The sequence below is a fragment of the Pan troglodytes genome, chromosome 6 (assembly GCF_028858775.2).
Source record: "Pan troglodytes isolate AG18354 chromosome 6, NHGRI_mPanTro3-v2.0_pri, whole genome shotgun sequence".
Taxonomy (NCBI): domain Eukaryota; kingdom Metazoa; phylum Chordata; class Mammalia; order Primates; family Hominidae; genus Pan; species Pan troglodytes.
In genome coordinates, this window is record NC_072404.2 from 19,670,800 (window position 1) to 19,686,045 (window position 15,246).

The following is a 15,246-nucleotide window of genomic DNA, read 5'->3' on the forward strand; positions in this document are numbered from 1 at the left end:
TCAACAGTGTACAAGGGCACTAATTTATTCACATCCTTGCCAAGACTTGTTAACTTTTGACTTTTGGATAGTAGCCATACTAACAGGTCTGAGGTGATATCTTGTAGTTTTTATTTGCATTTCCCTAGTGATTAATTGACGTTGAGCATCTTTTCATGTACCTGTATGGTCATTTTTATCTCATTTTAAAAAAATGTCTATTCAAGTCTTTAGCCCATTTTTAAATCAGTTTACAGTTTTTTTTCTATGAAGTTGTAGAAGTTTCTTACATATTTTGGAAATCAGCCTTTTATCAAATATGTAGTTTGCAAAAATTTTCTCTCATTGTATAGGTTAAGTTTTCACTCTGTTAACTGTTCCCTTTGCTATGCAGAAGTCTTTTAGTTTGATGTAGTCCCACCCGTTTATTTTTGTTTTGGTTGTCTGGGCTGTAGGTGTCCATGGAACTCATTAAACAGTAAGTGGCTACTGTAGCCACTTAGCCAAACACTGTGCTAGGTGTTAGGTATGAAAACATAGAAGAGACCTGGCCCTGGCTTTGAGGGAGCCCACATTCTACAGCCAAGCACAAAAATATAATTATTATAAATAATATAAAAGAAGTGCACTGTTAGCACAAAGATGAAAATTAGCAATGAGGGCTATGGGATAATAGCCTGGGGAGGCTTGACAGAGGAAGTGATTCTTAAGCTGTACCTCAGAGGAAGAATAGGATTTGTCAAGTAGATAAGGTCTGAATGAAAGAAAGCCAAGCAGCCACAGAGGCAAGAAGAAATAAAAGAGTATGGATTTAGATGCAGGGCATTTGCACACCTGATAATTCACACACTTCTTGCATACACAACTCCAATTTCCATAGCTAGATAGTCCATTTTTGGATTAACTAGGGTTTTAAAAAATAAAAGGTTTTTTAAATACATTAACATTTGTATGAATCTCTGAAAGCATCTGCATATTAGAAGTGTCTATTATTCAGAACCATATGAAAACCAATAGTAATTGGTTTGAGCCCACTGAAGAATTGGGACACCCTGATGCTCTATTCCAATATTTAGAAATAGGGAGACCAGCTGAGATGAGAAAGATAACAATCATAACTATTTCAATAGAGAACAATTTTAGCTATTTTTCCATCAGAGGATTTATAGTTACAGATCTAAATTATTGCTGTAGTTTTACTTTTATTCTTTTGGATGCCATTTCTATGATGCCACATGGGAATATTATTTTAAATTTGAGGTTTACATTAAATCCAAGCTTTATTTTGTTTTGGTCTTTAATTGTCTGTAATTTCCTCTCCCCAGTCACCACCACCAAACCCCTAAATATTAACCTTGTTCGCAATGAGTTATAAGTATTTATTTACTTTGGTTTTATATCCCTGCTTTCATTTTTTATGAATATCCTATTAAAATCAGATGTCACCAGAAATCTAGCGAACTCATTTTACAACCAGATTACTTTGTTTGTTTACTTTTTTCTTTCTTTTCTTTGTTTTTGGGTCTCCTCTTCTTCTTTTTCTTACTCAGTGTATTAGCGTTCTCTAGAGGGACGGAACAAATGGAATAGATATATACATAAAGGAGAGTTTATTAAATATTAACTCACACAATCACAAGGTCCCACAATAGGCAGTCTGCAGGCTGAGGAGCAAGGAGAGCCAGTCTGAGTTCGAAAACTGATGAAATTGGAATCCGATGTTGGAGGGCAGGAAACATCCAGCACACCAAAGAAAGATGTAGGCTGGGAGGCAAGGCCAGCCTCTCTTTTCACATTTTTTTTGCCTGCTTATATCCTAGCCTTGTTGGCAGCTGATTAGATTGTGCCCACTCAGATTAAGGGTGGGTCTGCCTTCCCCAGCCCACTGACTCAAACGTTAATCTCCTTTGGCAACACCCACACAGACACACCCAGGATCAATGCTTTGTATCCTTCAATCCAATCAAATTGACACTCAGTATTAACCATCACACTCACAAAGTTGTTTTATGTTTGGAGTCTCTCATTCCTCTTAGGCTATATTACATTTTAGATTCTCTGTTTATAGTATATCATCTTTTTTCTTAGAGTTTCTCTATTTATATGGCTGTACTGTTTTTCTAGGGCTGATGCAGAAAAATGCCAGAAACTAGGTGGATTAAAACAACAGAAATTTATTTTCGCACAATTCTGGAGACTAGAAGTCCAAAATCAAGGTGTTGGCAGGACCATGCTCCTTCTGAAGGGAAGTCCTTCCTTGCCTCTTTTTACCTTGTGGTGGTTTGCTAGCAATCTTTGTTATCCCTTGGCCTATAGCTACATAAATCCAATCTCTGCCTGGTTTGTCAAATGGCATTCTCCCTTTGTGCCTCTCTGTCTTCACATGGCTGTCTTCTTATAAGGACACTAGTCATATTGGATTAAAAATCCACCCTACTCCACTATTACCCCATCTTAACTAATTACGTCTGCAAAGAACCTATTTCCAAATAAGGTCACATTCTGAGGTGCTGGGGATTAGGACTTCAACATGTCATGTTTTGTGAGACACAATTCAACCCATAACAATTACTGATATTGAGAAACAGTACAGGCTGTGCTCAAGGGCATGGGCTTTGGAATGAAAAAGCCCTGGTTCAAGGCCTTGTTCCATCACGAACTGTGACCTCAGGCCATTTATGTAATTTTCCTATTTATAAAGTAGAAATTATGACAATACCTCAGAATTTTTAGAGAATTAAATAAGATAATACATCAGTGTGATTAGCATAGTACCTGGCTTATAGCAACTGTCCAGTAAATATTAGCAATTGGCATTATCTTAAGGATATAGGGGACTATTTCTAAATATATTCAGGAATCTCTATTTTGAGCAGTATAAGAACTAAAACAGTAGGAAGTGGCAAAAGTGTCACCACCTTTAGCCTATGCTGTGTCATCTTTTGAAATTCTGATATTTTTGGTACTGTCTGCCAAAATGATAAAGAGTAACTAGGAAGACTCTTTGCATGGAGAACTGAGAATGTGCCACATGAAAACTCATTCCGAGAGAAGAGGGAGCTATCAATGACGAACTTGATTCCATACTACATTTTATTTTCAGAAGGAAAGAGTGATTCTTAGGATAGCCTCCTGTCAGACTGTCCCTGGCCCCACACTATGAATTTCTACCTAGGTCTTAATGGCTATAGATGACTCTGAGTTAATACCCAAAGAGCAATGTCACTGGAAAGGGGTACAATATACGTTCTTTGAGTGATGACTACCATAAAAGCCCTGACTTCACCACTATGCAATTTATACATGTAACAAAATTACACTTGTATCCTTTAAATGTATGCAAATTAAAAATAAATAAATAGAAATGAAAATTCGGAGCACAACTTGTAGTGTTTTGGTATGCACCTAACAAATTCTAAAACAATATGATGGTATGAGGCATTCTATTCTAAACTAGTACAAATACCTGGGGAACTTTGAGGATCCTTGTAATGCCTGGTGGTCACAAAAGTATCCCTGAAGTGTCAACTTGGTTGATGGAGACTGCAGTAGTCCCTGGGAGAAAAAACATGGAAACAAATCAGTAGTGTAAATAGACGTGGACTGAGCACAGTGGTGCTTAGAGTGCTTAGACTCTTTCATTGGTCCTAACAAGAACTCTATTTCTGAAAGACTTTTATTATATCTGTTTTACACATGAGGAAAACTAAAAGTTGAAGAGTGGTAAATGTCAAGTCCAAGACCACAGAGCTAATAGGTAGAAAAAAAAAAGTACTTTAACCCAAGCAGTTAAATTCCAGGAGCTGAGAATTTTCTAAAAGGAATGTTAGAAACCCTCTAGAGCAGTGGTCAGAAATCTTTTCCTGTAAAAGGCCAAATAGTAAGTATTTTCAGCTTTTGGAGCTGTATGGCTTCTTTTGCAACTACTTAACCATTTTTGCCATGGTAGTACAAAAGCAGCCGTAGACATATGTACACAAATGGGCACGGCTGTGTTCCAATAAAAGTTTATTTCCAAAAACAGAAGTCAGCCAGATTTGGCCCACAGGCCCTAGTTTGCTAATCCCTGACTCCTTTTAACTGCTGTGGCAAATGATTTGTTCAGTCTTATTAAAGCATCACTTAAGAAAATAGCATTTAAGGCTGCATCCCCACTTTCTCTTCTATTACTGTTAACCTCTCTTAAATTGGTAAGGTGTTAGTAATCTGCACTGATGTATTTCACTTAGTTCATCTAGTCTCCTCGGGTAACAGAGACAGAAACAGACCCTTGATGTGACTTTTCCATAATAGATCACTCATTTTTCCACCTCCTGCTGCACCTGTTCATCACCTGCATGCCGCTTGCTTACATTGACCTTCATCATTTCCTACACCTGTACCTTTTTCTTCTTAGCTACCCTCTATTTTTTTCTGAAAGGTTACTTGGTTTCTGAATTTTTTACTTTAAAAAAAAATCATGTGACTTGAACTTCATTTGCTGTCTTTCCCTTCTTCTGCTCTAATTTTAACACATTTATGTATGCTTATAGCATCTGGGACTATGGCCACACATAAATTCTAAGAGCACTTCAAATGGTTAGGAAATTCAGATTTAGTGAGAAAACTCTTATGAGTTCAATTTTATTCAAAAGTTTAGTTGCACTAATGCAGCATAGAAACACTGAGAAAGAGAAACAAGATGAAACAACGCACATCTAAAGTGGAAGTAAGCTTACTACATTCCTTAAGACTTTATTAGAACTGGAAGGAATGTAACCACCAATACATCCACCATTTTCTTTTATGTTTTAAAAAAAGAACACACACTGGGGCCTATTGGAAGGTGAAGAGTGGGAGGAGTGAGAGGATCAGGAAAAATAACTAATGGGTAGAAGGCTTAATAATAACTGGATGATGAAATAATCTGTACAACAAATCCCCATGACACAAGTTTACCTATGCAGCAAACCTGCACATGTACTCCTGAACTTAAAAGTTTAAAAAGAAAAAGGAAAAATGAAATCAGGAAATTCAGGGTCATTTATTTAACTGGTTATAGAGTTCTTTGGAGAGCTGATTCTAAAACCCAGATCCGCTGATTCACCATCTAAGGGCTCTAACTTCATGAGACCTGAACATGTGGAGCAAGACAGAAGCATTTTCAAAGCGTTTTTTTCTTCTGTTGATCTAACATATTGCATCATTATTCTTGGTTCTGATCCCTCAGGTAAAATGACTGGAACCTGTTTTCTCATCTATTTTCCCGCCCCCCTCCAGTGGTTTACAAACATAAAGGTCAGAGTTGATTAGTTCTTTAAAGAAAGTTCAGTTTTAAAAATAATCTCAAATCAAGGATCCTTCCCTTCTTTTTCAGTAACTTGCAGCTACAGAACAGTCTCAAGGTGAGCTAAGTCTGCCTTTGCCGGTCTTCCTACCTGTGATGTGTAACTTCACTAAAACACAGTTCTGAAAATGCCACTCTGCTGCTTACTCATAAACATTCAGAGGCTCCTTACTGCCTCCTCAGACTACAAACATTTCCTTGTCTTCAAGTTTTCCTTGTTCTTTCCTTCACATAAAAACAAAACAAAACAAAGCTCTGTATCTCTCTCTCTACCATTATTCTTATCAAAACCCTCTCATTGGTTTGCTAGAGCTGCGGTAAGAGAGGACCACAAACTAGGTGGCTTCAAAACCAGAAATTTATTGCTTCACAGTTCTAGAGATCAGAAGTCTGAAATTAAGGTTAGCAAATTTCCAGAAGTCTATTTGAAAGAGTTGGTTCCTTCTGAGGGTTGTGAAGGAGAATCTGTTCATACCTTTGCCTTAGTTCCTGGTGGTTTGCTGGTGACGTTTGGCATTCACTGGCTTGTGGCAACATATATCCAAGCTTCACATGGTCTTCTCCCTGTGTCTCTCTGTCCAAATTTTCCCTTCTTATGAGGACACTAGTTAGATTAGATTAGAGCCCACCTTAATGACTTCTTAATTTGACTACATCTGCAAAGGCCTTTTCTCCAAATAAAATCACTTTCTGAGGCAAGAGGAGTTATCCTTTCAACATATGACACACATGTGACTTTGCTATGAATTTGTAGAGAGACAAAATTCAGCCCATAATAGCCCTCTTTGTATTTCCAGGCCTTATACAGAAGCAATATCTTCCATGAAACATTTCCTACCTCTAGGCTGACATGGTTTCCTCTGCTGAGCCTCTTAGTAACCATTCCTTCTTTCCACTTCATGACCAATTTCTTGAAATCAGGGATTGTGTATTTCTCAATTTGTTACTTTACCCCAAAGTCTATCATGTTGCCTGGTATTCAACAGACATCAAAAAATGTTTGCTGTAAGATGGGCAGTGTGGCTCATATCTGTAATCCCAGCCTTTTGGAAAGCCAAGAAAGGCGGATCACTGAGCTCAGGAGTCTGAAACCAGCCTAGCCAACATGGCAAAACCGCGTCTCTACAATAAAAGAAAAAAACAAATACAAAAAGTTATCCAGGCTTGGCAACGCAAGCCTGTAGTCTCAGCTACTTGAGAAGCAGAGGTGACAAGATGATCTGAGCCCGAGAGGTCGAGGCTGCAACGAGCTGAGATAGCGCCACTGCACTCCAGCCTGGGCAACAGAGACCCTGTCTCACCCAAAACACCAAAAAAAAAAAAAAAAAAAAGGCCGGGCGCGGTGGCTCACGCCTTAATCCCAGCACTTTGGGAGGCCGAGGCGGGCGGATCACGAGGTCAGGAGATTGAGACCATTCTGGCTAACACGGTGAAACCCCGTGTCTATTAAAGATACAAAAAATTAGCCGGGCGTGGTGGCGGGCGCCTGTAGTCCCAGCTACTCGGGAGGCTGAGGCAGGAGAATGGCGTGAACCCGGGAGGCGGAGCTTGCAGTGAGCCGGAATCGCGCCACCGCACTCCAGCCTGGGAGAGAGCGAGACTCCGTCTCAAAAAAAAAAAAAAAAGTCTGCTGGGTTGAAGAGAAGGTTTTGTCTTCTTTTGTCTTCTATACTCTAGAGATGACAGGGATTTTCATGCAGGTTAAGATCCAAGCAAGGCCTCTACCCTTCTAGGTCATATTTTCACCATAGTGATAAGAAATAGTACAGTATTGATTAAGAGAATGGACTTGAGTCCTAATTCTGATTTTGTCACATATGTCCATATTTATATAACCTGATAACATTAGCCTCTCACAAATTTCCCTCAAATTTTCTAATTTATAAAGCATGACGTGTAATCCCCACCCTAAAGGATTTGACTGAAAGTTGATTAAGATAATATATGCAACGTCTTAACCAGCGATAGCTAATAATACTGTTGTCTAGGACACCTAGATAACCTATTGCTATTTATAGTGCTGACAAGCTTTTTAAAGGCTTTCAAGAAGTTTTTAAAGACTTTAACATGTTTATAGATCACAGAGAAGCCTCCATACACACAGAGAAACTATTTGAGCTTGATTCATGAAGAGGAAAAAAAAATAAGGGACACTTTATATAACCTTAAGGAAACAGTGGTCACTTCTGGTCAAGGAGAACAGATAGCAATTGTGCAGAATTAAACTACAGATCCTACCTTTGACTATTTAGTCACGCCTCACAATTAGCCAGAAGAGCCATTTTCAAATATCAAGGGCAATACAAATAGAGTTGTTATCATCATTCATTCTTCAAAGCAATGACCTTTACTTTGGGCTAGTTTCTTTGGCAAGGAAGTTTGGCATGAAGCTGCTAAAGTAACATTAAACGGCAAAAAATCTGTTCTTGTGACTATGCTATCTTAATGGCAATTTAACAAAACACCTAATTTCAGGCTCAGAGGTAAAAATGCTTAAGCAACCCATCTGAGACTCCCAAGCGGCATATTTATCAAAACAAGTTAAAGTCACCTTCTGAATAATTGTTGTGGAGGGGTTTTCACACAGCAGAGAGGCACATTTTCTGTGGATTGAACGATTGATCACTAAGTTCTAGTAACAGGTGCATCTTGCTTCTGGGGCCTTGAAACATGACAGGCTGTAGAAAGACTATTAAAATCGCTTTGCTAACAAAGAAAAATCAATTGTTCTCCACAAGGAGGTGCCCTCTGGCGCAATCAATATACAATAGTACAATGCTGGGCTGTAAAGCCTGTGAGCAGATTTAAGCTTTTGATTAGGTAAGAGGTGGAGAGGGGAGCTGTTTTTCATCTCTGATGGACTCAGAAAGATAAAGATACATTTTGCTATAAGTTGCATTTGGTTTTTCTTCAGTAGATCAACTTGTTAAAAGCACAGCTGGGTTTTTTTTGAGTATAGTGCTTTGTAAAGTAGCATCTTACCTGTTTTCAGGTCAAGGTATGTGGTAGAGAGCTGGAGTTGGAAAGGGGCATACTTATGAGACTAATCCAAGAATCAAAATGGAAGGACACATGGGAACAAGAACACTATCAGTTCCATTGTTATGAGTTGAAAAGTATATAATGTCTGTTATTTTTCTGCTACATATAAAAAATACATGAGTTTATATGGCACTCAGGTACTGGAACTTTTTGTGCATTTTTCTACCAACAAATCAATAATCATCTGTCATTTACAGACATATGTTTCAAGAATAGAAAAATGGCATTTACAACCTCTGTATTTTCATAAAGCTTTGCCTGTGTGCCAACAATATTTGAAGCAGATACAAAACTCAAAATAAAACTCAATTCAGGCTATTCAGACAGGGGAAAAGCACACTCTCAGTAACAAAGAACTTTATGCTGAGAACATGAAATGCTTTTTCACTCAAAGGAATGTTATAACTGAATAGTGTAGACAAAACCCATTGAACAATCGTCAGTAACTTTTTGTAGTTAGAATGTGTATACATGAACATATTTGAAATTCCATCTTTAAAAATGTTAAACGGTCTAGATTTTATAAAATGAGCAACATAATTCAGTATTTTCACAGCAAATTAATTATATGCATTAATGGAGCATACAACAGAAGTAAAGATGTTTTATAATTTGCATGGTGTTGGGGAATCCACATTATTTAGAAGGTAATTTTTGTTCAATATAAATCATCTCATAAGTATCATTCACTAAAACTTCCAATTTCTTGAGTTTAACCAGATTAATCTTGTCCCTCTGAGTTTGTTTCAGCCACAGAGAAGTCAAGTAAATTGCCAGACATAAAGCCATGCAATTTTCATTCCAGGCATCCAAAATAAAGATCTGGGAGTCTGACAGGTAATATTAGGGACTGAGGCCAACATTCAAAGATAGCAGTGTAGTAGAAAGTCAAGAGCCAGAAGAGATTCGAAAGAGGGTTTGGCTGTGTACTGTTGTCCACTCTTCAACTGGAACAGCTTAGACATAGCTATCAATGATCCCTCATCTGCATCTCCAGAAGAAGGCTGTATTCACTTCTGACCAGACACCCTCAGAGTCCATACATTTTCCTAGTGAAATACTAAAGAAAGTTCTTAGGCAGATGAAACTGATGAAAGAGGGAAGTGTAGAAATGAAGAAAGAATATGTAGAAGAGCAGCAGTAAAGATAAAGCTGTAGGGAAACCTAAATGAAAGAAATCCAATGTTTAGGCGTGTGTGTGTGTGTGTCTTTGTGTGCACACATGCACGTGCATGTGTGCAGTTTGGAAGTCATTGCATTGTCCGAAAATAGTAAAAGTCTTAATTTCCATTAGACTTTCATTAGAGAGTATCATAATCTCTAGATGGATATTAATATGTTAAGGAATGTTATAATAGTAAAAATAGTAAAATAATGTGTCACTAATAAGCAAATGAGTATAGAATTTAATAATTAATCAAAAATTGCATGGAACAGATGACAAATAGAAAGCAAATTGGAAGATGCTAGATTTAAACACAGGTCATATAAACACTTTCAATGTAAATGAACTAAAATTACAATTAAAAATGAAGATTAAAATAATCTAAAGAAACTAAACTCGATGCTGCTTTTAAGAGACATTTTCAATTTTAATATTCAAAAACATTTTAAAAAGATGATAAAAATTACTGAGCAACACTAAAAGAAGCTTGAAGCTACACTAATATCAGACACTGCAGACTCTAAGCCAAGGCACATTATTAAAGATGGAAGAGATATTTCAAGGCACTAGGAAAATATAATTCGAAATGTGTATACACCTAATAACATAGCCTCAAAAGATGTAATGCAGAATTTTACTGAACTACAAGAAGACATAGTCAGTTTCACAAATACATTGAGAGATTTTAAGATACCTCTCTCAGCAACTGATTGGACAAGCAGATACATCAGTAAGGTTATAGAAGAGTTGAAAAACTTGATTAACTATGTTGACATAATTGACAAATATAGTGTACCCAACCCAACAATTGCAGAACACAGGCTCAAAGTAAAGGGAGTTGATTTGGCTTAGTATAACAAGGAAGTCTGCACTTACATCTTCAGGTTTCAGATATCCTTGGACCCAGGGGTTTAAAAATATAATATGAAATTTAAAATTTTTTTTCTGTCTCATTTCCCCTTAATTTTGCATGTTGAATCTTATTATCTCCTACACAAACAAGCTGTCTTTTTAAGACCTGAGAGTATGGTGTCAAGCAACTGTAAGTTGCTCCTCATTTTTGTAGGTTGATTTAGGAACCTGCAGCTTTACTAAATTTGTATTAGTTCTAACAGTTTAACAATGCTGGACATTAAGGTTGCTCTTTTCTTTCTTTTTTTTTTTTTTTTTTTTGAGATGGAGTCTCGCTCTGTCGCCCAGGCTGGAGTGCAGTGGCACGATCTCGGCTCACTGCAAGCTCCGCCTCCTGGGTTCACGCCATTCTCCTGCCTCAGCCTCCCGAGTAGCTGGGACTACAGGCGCCCGCCACCACGCCCGGCTAATTTTTTTGTATTTTTAGTAGAGATGGGGTTTCACCGTGTTAGCCAGGATGGTCTCGATCTCCTGACCTCGTGATCCGCCCGCCTCGGCCTCCCAAAGGGCTGGGATTACAGGCTTGAGCCACTGCGCCTGGCCTACTCTTCTTTTTATATTCATTTTGATCCTATACTTTCTGTGTCTCTCTATATACCCTACTAGACTGTTGTTCTTGTTGCCTTCTGCTGTTTCCTTCTCTCATTCTTTCTCTGTGTTGCTGCCATCAAATCTAAACACGTAACTGGTGTTTCCACTTTCTCCTGCTATGGCTACACCACTATGTTTATCCCCTTCTCATGCCCACAGTTATGCCTAGGTCTGGAAGTACATTGGGATTCTATGATTGTCTGGATATGAGATATTATATTCACTCTAAGAAAAATTATTTTTCCTCCAGGAGTAGAAAGAAAACAATGTTCCCAGGCCTTTTCCAGTGTTTCTCCTAAGCCCACAGTATATTTACATCTCCCTGTAGCTAGAAATAAGTCAATGACTCTAATATTCAATAAACCACTCTGAACTCCCATAGTCACTTACTTTAACTAAAAAGATTTCATTGATTTGTTTTTGCATGGTTACCTTTTATTCAGAGATATGGCTTTGCTATTTTTCTCTAAAATGACCTTGACATGATTTGCCTCCTGGTTGATTGAACATCAGCAAAAGTTAAATAATGGCACAGCAGCTTATTCTGCGACCCAGAATATTCCCTTCTAAAAATTTCGCCAAAAAACTATCAGATAAAAATACAAACATAAATGTATATTTCATAATGGTGCAAAATAAATGAAAACAACCCGGAAAAAACTAAATACCAAATATTAGAAAACTAGTTAAATAAATTGCAGGACATCTGCTGGGTGCAGTGGCTCAAGCCTGTAATCCCAGCACTTTGGGAGGCCAAGGTGGTTGGATCACAAAGTCAGGAGATTGAGACCATCTTAGCCAACGTGGTGAAACCCTGTCTCTACTAAAATATTAAAAAAAATCTACCTGGGCATGGTGGCGCACACCTGTAGTCTCAGCTACTTGGGAGGCTGAGGTGAGGCAGGGGAATTGCTTGAACCCGGGAGGCAGAGGTTGCAGTGAGCCAAGATCACGCCCCTGCATTCCAGCCTGGTGAGAGAGTGAGACTCCGTCTCTAAAAAAAAAAAAAATTGTAGGATATCTATACAATTAACTTTGACATAATCTTTAAAAATTATACTGGCCAGGCATACTGGCTCATGGCTCAATGCCTATAATCCCAATACTTTGGGAGGCCAAGGCAGGAGGATTGCTCTAGCCCCAGCCTAGGCAACATAGCCAGACCCCATCTCTACAGAAAAATAACAAATTAGCTGGGCATGGTGGTGCAAACCTGTAGTCCCAGCTACTTGGGAGGCTGAGGTGGGAGTATCACTTGAGCCTGAAGGTGGAGGCTGCAGTGAGCCATGATTGTGCCACTTCACTCCAGCCTGGGCGGCAGAGTGAGACCCTTGTCTAATAAATAAATAAATAAAATTTATACTGTACAACATTTAAGAACATAGAAAATTGTTCAGGTCAATAACAGGCTGTCAGTTGGTTATTCCAGAATTACTTCTAGGTTAGATAGCAAAAGCTGGGACTAGACAGAATTTCTTCCTCCAAAGGCAAAGTGAAAGCAGAAACAAAAGCAAAAACTAGAAATGTTCTTAAGGGAAACTGCAGACAACATACATGGATTTGAAAATACTTTTCTGTTTTTTACCTTTTCAGGGCCAAAATCAGTTTGACACAGTGCCTTGTGTATTAATAACTTTCCAATAATAATATACCTTTATAACAAGAGCCTCCCCATGGCCACTTCCCAGGTTCAGAGCTTCACCATATTCAGCCTCCCTGCTTGTCACACTAAGGATTCAACCAAGGACCTTACCAAGCTCAGGGAGGAGCATCAGACTCTTTCAGCAGTGTATACAGTTTATAGTCCTCTTCCGTAACCTATCACTGTTGGTCAACTTTCTTAAGTCATCCAGCTATCCATTCCAAGCAAAGTGATGAACCTCACACAAATCCTCCTTTTATTTCCTCCAGCCCATGGACAAAGTTGGGATATATCTTATGCCAGAGACAAAATGATTGCATTCTCTCGAAGCTGCATGAAAAGGCTATATTACAGCCTATGCATAAGAGCCTTAATATACCTGTGAAAGGTAAATAAATGCAAGTCAGATCTGAAACACCCAGTCAACACAGCCCAGGATAATTTTGCAATTGGTTTTCATGTCTTTTATCTTCTGCATCTAGATGACAAAGATAGGGGACACTAACAGACCCTGTATTAGTCAGTGCTCTCTAAAGGGACAGAACTAATAGATTAGATGTATATATAAAGGGGGGCTCACTAAGGAATATTGACTCACACAATCACAAGGTGAAATCCCGCTATAGATGGTCTGCAAGCTGAGGAGCAGGGAAGCCGGTCCGAGTCCCAGAACCTCAAAAGTAGGGAAGCCGACAGTGCAGCTTTCAGTCTGTGGCAGAAGGCCAGAGACCCCCTGGAAAACCACTGGTGTAAGTCCAAAGTCCAAAAGCTGAAGAACTTGGAGTTGGTGTTCGAGGGCAGGAAGCATCCAGCACGGGAGATAGGTGAAGGCCAGAAGACTCAGCAAGTCAAGTCCTTCCATGTTCTTCTGCCTGCTTTTATCCTAGCTGCACTGGCAGTGGATTAGGTGGTGTCCACCCAGACTGAGGGTGGCTCTGCCTCTTCCCATCCACTGACTCAAATGTTAATCTCCTTTGACAACACCCTCACAGACACACCCAGGTAGAATATTTTGCATCCTTCGATCCAATCAAGTTGACACTCTTTTTTTTTTTTGAAATGGAGTATAGCTTTGTCGCCCAGGCTGGAGCGCAGTGGTGCGATCTCGGCTCACTGCAACCTCCGCCTCCCGAGTTCAAGTGATTCTCCTGCCTCAGCCTCCTGAGTAGCTGGGATTACAGGCACATGCCACCATGGCCAGCTAATTTTTGTGTTTTTAGTAGAGATGGATTTTCACTATGTTGGGCAGACTGGTCTTGAACTCCTGACCTCGTGATCTGCCCGCCTCCGCATTCCAAAGTGCTGGGATTACAGGTGTGAGCCACCACCTGGCTGACACTCATTATTAACCATCACAGACTCATTAGTACCTTTCCTGGGCCACATGCAAACGAAAAGATTTGCTCTAAACTGCCAATTGATTTACACCTTCTCCTCTTCAAATCTATACACACAGAAAATTTAGAATTCCATTGTTCCACTGTCCTCTTGTGCGTTTATCAAACTTGTACTGGAACACGATTCTTCAATTTGCTTGATATTTATTTATTTATTTTTATTTTATTTTATTTTTTTGAGATGGAGTCTTGCTCTGTCGCCCAGGCAAGTGGTGCAGTGGTGCGATCTCAGCTCACTACAAGCTCTGCCTCCCGGGTTCAAGCCATTCTCCTGCCTCAGCCTCCCGAGTAGCTGGGACCACAGGTGCCCGCCACCACACTCGGCTAACTTTTTTTGTATTTTTAGTAGAGTTGGGGTTTCACCATGTTAGCCCAGATGGTCTCGATCTCCTGACCTCGTGATCTGCCCATCTCAGCCTCCCAAAGTGCTGGGATTACAGGCATGATATATTTATTTTATTAAATTATATCTTGTAACCGGTGAAATTTAAACAACTTATTTTTTCAATCAGTTATAAGACACCAATGTAGAATACAGATAAAAGAGGGAGATACAGTTGAGCGTGAATTTTATAAGACTTTCCAGAGCTGTGTTACATGTTCATTTCTGCCACTGAAGATACCTCCAGATATCTGAAGGATCTCTATCAGATGACACTGGGTACTAATGCTAACCTGCCTAAGCTGAAGGTCACAAACAAGTTCAAGAAAAAAGTCACTGTAGGCTTACCTGTATTAACTCTTATGTTCATTTTACTTATATTCTCCAGTTGTGTTTTCAAAGGAGCTAATTTCTGTCAATCTCTTTATTTTCATTCTCAATTCAAATTCCTGGTTGAAAAACACTCCTGGAGTGCACGTTTTATATAATTTTGTGCAATTAAAAGTTTATTCTCTAGCAAGAGGTTTTTAGTAGCTGAACACAAAATGGTAACTGACAAATTACAATCAACAAATTCACCTTTTACCTCCACTTCTTTGTATCTGGTCATTATAAAGATTATTTAAAAACTTACCTTGTATTGTCCATCTTTTCATATCCTATGATTGGGACTCCCGTGAAGCTTTATACAACTAAATAACACAGGCATCTATGATTTTCTCCAACTGGACAGATCGGTTTTAAGATCTATGGGCTTGGGGGTAAACTAGGTTTACTGCTCCCTGGTTACCAGCTTCTCTGAGTCCAGTA